The following is a 7,888-nucleotide window of genomic DNA, read 5'->3' on the forward strand; positions in this document are numbered from 1 at the left end:
TATTAGTGGGTGCTAGCAGGAGTAGCTTTTTAAAACGCCACTAAAAGATTGCAAGGGCAAGCTTTATATACATGTATTAAAAGAAAAAAGTACAAGCCATAGCCAGCAGCCAAGTGGCTAACATGGGTGTCTAGAGAAGGAAACAAAAAGCAACCGGTGGCCTGAATTGTGGAACTCAGCAAGGATTGCTTGCATGAGCAACTGAGTGACCCTGAAGGAGGAAGTAGAGCAGCTAACAATAACAATAGCGGCGAACCATAGCCTTCAGCCGAGTGGCTAATGTAGGTGGCTAGAGAAGGAAACGAAAAGCAACAGGTGGCCTGAATTGTGGAACTCAGCAAGGTTCGTTGTATGAGCAACTGTGGAAGGTGAGTGACCCTGAAGGAGGAAGTAGAGCAGCTAACACAATAGCGGCAAACCATAGCCTGCAGACAAGTGGCTAATGTGAGTGGCCAGAGAAGGAATCAGTCGGGGAAAAGAAGGCACCATATGCCTAAATCGCAAAAATCAGCCACGTTTGAATGCATGAGTAGCTTTGGAATGCGAGCGAGACTGAATGATGAAGCAGGAGCAGCTAAAAATAGTAGCAGTGAGCGACAGACTGCAGCCAAATGGCTATTGTGGGTGGCTAGATGAGGAAACACTAAGAAAAACGCCTCAGGTGCCTTCATCGTGGAACTCAGCAAGGTTGGCAGTGTGAGCACTTGTGGAAAGCGAGTGAAACTGACTAAAGAAGCGAAGCAGCTAAAACTCACTGAGTCACTGAGCTGTAGGCTGCAGCAAAGTGACCAACATGGCTGGCAAGAGATGAAAACTGCCAAAAAAAAGGGTAGGATTTTTTAATGATGGGACTCAGCCATCGACAATTACATGCGAGACACTGTGTCATCAAAACAACCCCCTGTGCTCTTTTTTCACACAAAAAATTCTGTCACAGTTGCCATGGCGCCCAATTGCCCCCGCCCGTGTGGTGCCAGCTGCGGCTCATTAACAGATTGGCTTTCCATCTTTTTAAGCTCAGTCAACAAACCTTTGCCCTGTAAGACGTGGGTTCTGACTCGGTCCTGTTTTCCTGTTGGTATTTCCAGTCCGATATTGTTCCCGTTTATTGTATCGATTTCCAGTTTTGATCCCGTCTATTTTTGTCCTGTTTATTATTCTCGCCAGTTTTCGTTCCCGTCCTGTTTGTCCCGTTTTTTTTCGATATCCTATTTAATTATCAATCCTGTCTATCCGTCCTGTACAGTATCAACCCCATCCGTCCGATATCTATTCGGGCAGTTGGTATCGATCTCGTCAGCCTCTGGCTTCCTGTCATTCCACGCCAGACTGCTGCCTAACGTGCATGACTCCCCATCTCCCGTAAAATAAAAGGCTAGTGTGAGAACGTCACGCGATTGGGTCCTGATCGTGTTCATGACAAATTCTTAAACTTATATTAAGAGTTATGCATTTTTTTGAGGGGGGGTGAGGGGGCATCGGAGGCGGTCACATCTTTACAAAACAGGAAAATAATACAAATATATAATTAATAAGTATGTATGTAAACAGTGTATACATGAATTCACTACAAATAATAAATGACTTGACTTGACTACAAATAGATGTGTTTGTGTCATTATAATAAAACAATTCTAAAAACGTGTATCAAACATTTTGCAATTCCTTTGTTCTTTTTGGGGCGTGAGGCCAGAAATCTTTACAATACAGCAAAACTGATGCGAGGCACCTGTGCCTCGGACGCTTCTTGTCACCGGTTGTCGTCTTGTCACCGGTTGTCAATCCGTCTGCAAACCTCAGCTCACGCTAGGCAAGCCTGTCAACTCTGACTTTCTCCTGTTCTGATTCCCGTCTGTTTCCCGGCTCCATTTTCTGAACTTGACTACGATTTTTGCTTTCCCGTCCCGGCTACAGATCTGTTTTTTCCCGCTCTCGACACTGCCTTCGCTCGCCACAGAAATACCACTTCCGCGTCTGAGAAACCTGCTCCTTGCGACCAGCGATCTACGGATCGTGTGTGCTATCCTTTCCCTTCTTCCAAATAAAACTAACACCTAACTCCTGTCGCCTATTGTCAGTCCGTCTGCGAACCTCAATTAAAACTAGGCAAGCCTTTTTCAACCCTGACTCCCACCTGTTTTTTGCTCCTGTCTGTCCCCCGGCTTCAACCCCTTTTTGATGTTGACCACGTCTACTCTCCCGTCCCAGCTTTCGACCTCTTTTGCCCCCGACCACGTCTACTCTCTTTTCCTGGCTTATGACTCTCTTCCGACCAGGTTTTTGCTCTCCTGTCCCGGCTACTGACCCGTTTTTCCGTTCCTGACACCGCCGTCACTCGCCACGGAAGATCCGCTTTTGCGTTCAGAGCGACTTGCTTCCAGCACCTAGAGAGCACAGGATCGTGGGCGCAGCTTTTCTTCTTTCCTTTAATAAAACTTGTGAGAAACGTAACGCAAGTGGGTCCTGTCTTTGTTATGGTACTGATAAAACCATTACAAATAAATGATGTAATAAATGCGTGTACATAAATAAAGTCTAATAAAACACATATGGTAATGTGCTAAAAGTCCAGTTAGAAAAAATAAAATAATTTGACATGTGGCGAAAGTTCAATTTATTTGGTAAGTTTCAGGACAAAAGCTTAGTGACAGTCTCATCTCATTAGCTGCACCGCTTATCCTCAGTAGGGTCGCGGGGATGCTGGAGCCCATCCCAGGAATTATTGGGCAGTGGGCAGGGGACACCCTGAACTGGTTGCCAGCCAAGTGCAGGGCACACAGGGACAGACAACTCGCTCGCTCATTCACACCTAGGGACAATTTGGATCTGCCAATCCACTTGAAATGCATGTCTTTGGAATGTGGGAGGAAACCGGAGTGCCCGGAGGAAAGCACGGGGAGAACATACAAACTCCGCACAGGAAGTCCGGTAGCTGGATTTGAACCCACTCAGGGGATTCCCAAGACCTTAGAACTGTGCCTGCACACGCGCTAACCACCGCGCCGCCGTGCTGCCCTTAGAGTGACAGTAATGTAGTGTAATAATTCACTACTTGAGGTTGTTGTAAGAGTCCAGGTGAAACATTTGACAAAGTGATGGTCGTAAAAGGTAAATAATACAAAAGTAAACAAGAAAACGTGACCATATCTGGACTTTGTGGAGTGATGCGAAAAAAGGGGGCGTGGCCTAGCGAGACACACCTCCGTGTAAGCCGCGGCATACAGCAGCTGCTTCTTGCTCTTCGTCTCGCCCACCCATGGCGTTGCCATGGCGATCCTCGCCATCACGGCCGTCCTTTCGACGGCGCTAATGGCCGCAAATCATTTACCCGGTGTCTTTTGGCGAGCGCGGAAGGAAAATGTGAGTAACCGGCCAAAAGTAAAACACGACGTGTTCCCGTAAAGCCGCGCTCCTCATAAAAATCCTCAAAAGATGAAAAAAAAAAGAAAAATGACATCTGGAAAGTGCCCGCTGGAAACCGCAGCGTTAATAATCCGCTTCGCTACACTGCGAACAATCTTCGCTCGTTTTTCTTTCATGGCTTTTGTTGACGTTTCTTTTGAACATTTCCAGGAAAAAAAAAAGGCACCCAGAAGGTTTGGCGCCAAATTCCTACTGCATGCCTTCGCTCGGCGCTAGCTGCTCTTGTTAGCCGCCTCTCTCTTGAGCTCAGAATTGAATATGCTTTGTAAAGAGTCACTTAAGTGTCAATGTCTTACCTGATCGTGCAACTGAACTTCACCGAGTTTCGTTACAGTCATCTTCCCCTTTTTTCACGGTTTCATTTTCTAGCCATTCGTGTTATTGCTTGCAGGCTATGGCTCGCCGCTATTGTTATTCTTTTGCTTCTTCCTTTACTGCCAAAGCTGAACATAGCTGAGTTTTGTGATACAGGCATTTTTCCTTTTTTTTCATTTTTGCCTTCTTTAGCCACTCATTTAGCAACTTGGTGCAGGCTATGACTCACTGCTATCCTTATTGTTACCTTCTCTTGCTTCCTTCTCCACTGTCACTCGCCTTCCACAGTTGAACTTAAAACAGGCATTTACCCACTTTTTTCACTGTTTCATTATCTAACCACTCATGTTAGCCACTTGGCTGCAGGCTATGGCTTGCCACTAATCGCTATTGTTATTGTTAGCTGCTCATGCTATTTACTTCACTGTCACTCACCTTCCGCAGTTTAATATCATGCAAAAGGTATTTCACTTTTTTCCACCGTTTCCTTCTCTAGCCACTGATGTTAGCCACTTGGCAGCAGGCTATGCCTTGCTGCTATTGTCATTGTTAGCTGCTCTTTGTTGTTTCAGTGGTACTAGCCTTTCACAGCTCAGCGTGGCTAAATTATGTAATACAGGCATCTTTCCCTTTTTCCCCTTTTCCTTCTCCAGCCATTTATGTAAGTCATTTGGCTCACGGCTATGGCCCTCAGCTATTTTTTTGTGAGCAGCTATCCTTGTCTGCCTTCCAGATGAACGTTATTCAGGCTCCCTACTCTTTACAAATTCAATCTTTGACAGGCTTTTTGGTAGCTTCTGCTGCTAACTGCCGAAGTTAGCCACTTACACCAGCTCTGTCAAACTCCAGCTAATGCCCTTTTCAGCCGCTCTGGGTTGATCCAGCCGGCTCTAAATTTTGATAAAAGTCGTTTTTATTATCCTGTTGCTCGCTGAAATTCACACATTAAAATATGGTAGTAAGCTTCTTAATTTTGTGGTACCCCCTGGGCTACCGTAGTGGGTCTTCTTCCAATGTACATGCTAAGATACAATGATCTCTAGTGGTTAATTCCTACACACTGTCGCTTTAAACAACAATATCAAATAGTTCCCCCTCTTTTGAGAATGGCCTTGAGCCTCAAACGTTTCAATGTTCGGGATGACAGGTTTACAACTTCCCTTCAGCGTCGTTTCCGCTCTTTCCAGCATACATATATTGTCAGAATCAGAACGGAAACAGGACCCAATTGCGTTGTTTATCACTAGTTTTATTAAAGGAAAGAGGAAGGGCTGCGCCCACGATCCAGCGTTCGCTAGGCGCGGGAAGCAAGTCGCTCTTGTACTCGGTTTGTTATCCTAACACGGAAATGGATCTTCCGTAGCGAGCGATGGGGGTGTCGGGAACGGAAAACTGGTCAGTAGCCGGGACAGGAGAGCGAAAACGTGGTCGGGGTCAGAAACGAGTCGTAAGCCAGGAAAGGAGAGTAGACGTGGTTGGGGGCAAAAGAGGTCGAAGGCCGGGACGGGAGATTAGACGTAGATCAAAAACGGGTCGAAGCCGGGCGGCAGACAGGAGCAAAAAACAGGGAGTCAGGGTTGAAAAAGGCTTGCCTAGTGTTAACTGAGGTTCGCAGACGGACTGACAAAAGGTGACCGATAGGAGTGGGTTTAAATAGGGACAGGGAGCCAATCAGAGTCCGAGGCAGTTGGCGCCGGCAAAGGTGAGTCACATTAGTAATCATGACATATATTCTCAAACTGGTCTCAGTTCGAATATATTCTAGAACCGCAATAACGCTTCTGATCTTGCAGGCGCTCGGCTGAATTTAATGGGAGTCTGACAACCCTGCCGGCAATTTTCAGGGATTAACGCTGAAAATGTATTGATGAGAAAAGCGCAATCTCTTCATTCGACCATTCCTTCAGGTCTGTTGGCTTGTTTTCCGGGAGCGATTTGAAGCAGTAAAATCCTCCGAATGACATCCAATTGAACAATTGAAGAATTCCTTGCAACCGTTTGGCCCGATCTCCATGTCGTCAGCCTTTTTTGGTCCCTGGAGCGTGAAGCCCTTGCTCTTTTTTGTGGTCTGGACTTGCGTGTCCACCGCTTGGGTCCTGGCGGGCCGGCCGTCGCCGAGACAAAAAAACCTCCTCCTTTCTGAGGTTTCGCTCGACATGACGGATCACTGTGATTAATTCCAGCTTGCAAAGGAGTGGGCGGGGGTTTTTATTGATGTAGGAATTCCCCTACTTAGTTTTGGCCTTGGGCTTACTGTAAAAATTCCGGGTGGCGTTACTAAAATAATAAAAAGAATCTTTCCGTGTCAAATGTTATTGTCTGTTAATTGTGAAAACCTTAGTAGTCAGGTAATACGTTACGGACCTCCAGTACCCGAGACGAAAACATTTGAATAAAGATGTAGTACTTTAAATTATTGTAATGCAGGGATGCTGAATACCTGGATTCTACTGTATACTTTTGTACACAAATCATGCAAATCAAATCCATCCATCCATTATCTGAAGCGCTTATCCTCAGTAGGGTCGCGGGGATGCTGGAGCCCATCCCAGCTACCTTCGGGCAGTGGGCAGAGGACACCCTGAACTGGTTGCCAGCCAGTCGCAGTGCACACAAAGACTGACAACTCACTCGCTCATTCACACCTAGGGACAATTTGGATGGGCCAATCAATTTTTTGAATGTGGGAGGAAACCGGAGTGCCTGGAGGAAACCCACGTAAGCACGGGGAGAACATGCAAACTCATGACCTCAAAACTGTGCCGAACACGCGCTAACCACTGTGTCACTGTGCTGCGTTGCAAATCAAATATTAAACAATATTAATGTGGGACCTGGGGGGAAAAAATCCAAGAATCTAAAATGGGAAAATGATTGTCCGAAGATTTTGCTTTTTTTAAGATTTTGAAAAACAAATAATCCTATTAACATGGTTGAGGGACGCCCTTTCTTGCCAAACTCTCATAGTACTCACTCAGTTTTTCTGCAAGTATTTGGACTCCCAAGCACATCCTGAGTCGTTTTGCAAGCTTCCTTTTGAAATAAGTCAAGAGATTTGGGGGTGGGGGGAAGATCCCAGGTCTGGCTCCTCGCTCAAGTGCTTCGGTTCCTGGTGGGCTCTCCCCCCCACCCCACGGCTTCCTAGAAACAAAAAGGAATTACTGGCGTACGAAGATCACAAGACGCGAGGCCTCTCGAGTGCCGACGTCTCCACTCCGTTTGAAGCAAAATCCAAACGCCGACGCGCCGCAGTGCCTGCTGGCGAATGAGACCTCACACGAGATCTCATAAACACACTGTGCTCCCTCTCAGATTATTTACGTGAAAGACTTTGACTCGTATGACTTGCGCCAATACTTATGAGTCGGACAGTTGGCGTTCCTTTGTGGAAAAACGACAAAGCTAGCTCCAGGATGCTGGTGCAGAAAGCTAAATGCTGCAACTGGTTCAGCTCATTTGCACGTCGGATTGTACTAAAAAATCCATTCTGGTCCATTTTAGACCAGATTAAAGACTTCTTTTTAATGTAGATTATCATTAAAATCTAGTTGGTCCGTTTTAAACAAGATTTAGATGTGTTTTGGGCATGAGAGTTTAAGATAAATCTGGTTCCGTCTATTAGAGACTTGTTTTAGTCCCAAAATATAAGTCTATAAATTATGTTGTGTTTAGATCATCCAAGATGGAAGAAATTTAGTCCAGAAATAGTCAGTGTCATGAAAATGGCAAAATGCTATGGGCTGAATTACTCTTCAGTTCAGAATCTCATGAGCTCTGCAAAGACTTTGCAGGTTACTTTTTTATTGTATTTATGCCTTCCTGGAGCTTGCAATGACGTAAAAGGTACAAGCCAAACTTGATAACTATGAAAATGAAGCTTCCAATGATCAAGAAATACAAAGAAGGCACATAAAGTAGGTTGCATGGCAGTGACCAATATACAATCAGGAAGTGGTTAGTGCGTTTGCGGCGAATTTCAAATCTCCTGTGTGGAGTTTGCATGTTCTCCCCGTGCTTGCGTGGGTTTCCAAAAACATGCATGTCAGATTCATTGGCCGGTCCAAATTGTCCCTAGGTTTGAATGAGCGAGTGAGTTGTCTGTCCCTGTGTGCTCTGTGACTTGCTGGCAACCAGTTCAGGGTGTCCCCTG

Source organism: Urocampus carinirostris, chromosome 7 (genome assembly GCF_059441175.1).
Source record: "Urocampus carinirostris isolate Australia breed hairy pipefish chromosome 7, RoL_Ucar_1.0, whole genome shotgun sequence".
In the NCBI taxonomy this organism is placed as follows: Eukaryota; Metazoa; Chordata; class Actinopteri; order Syngnathiformes; family Syngnathidae; genus Urocampus; species Urocampus carinirostris.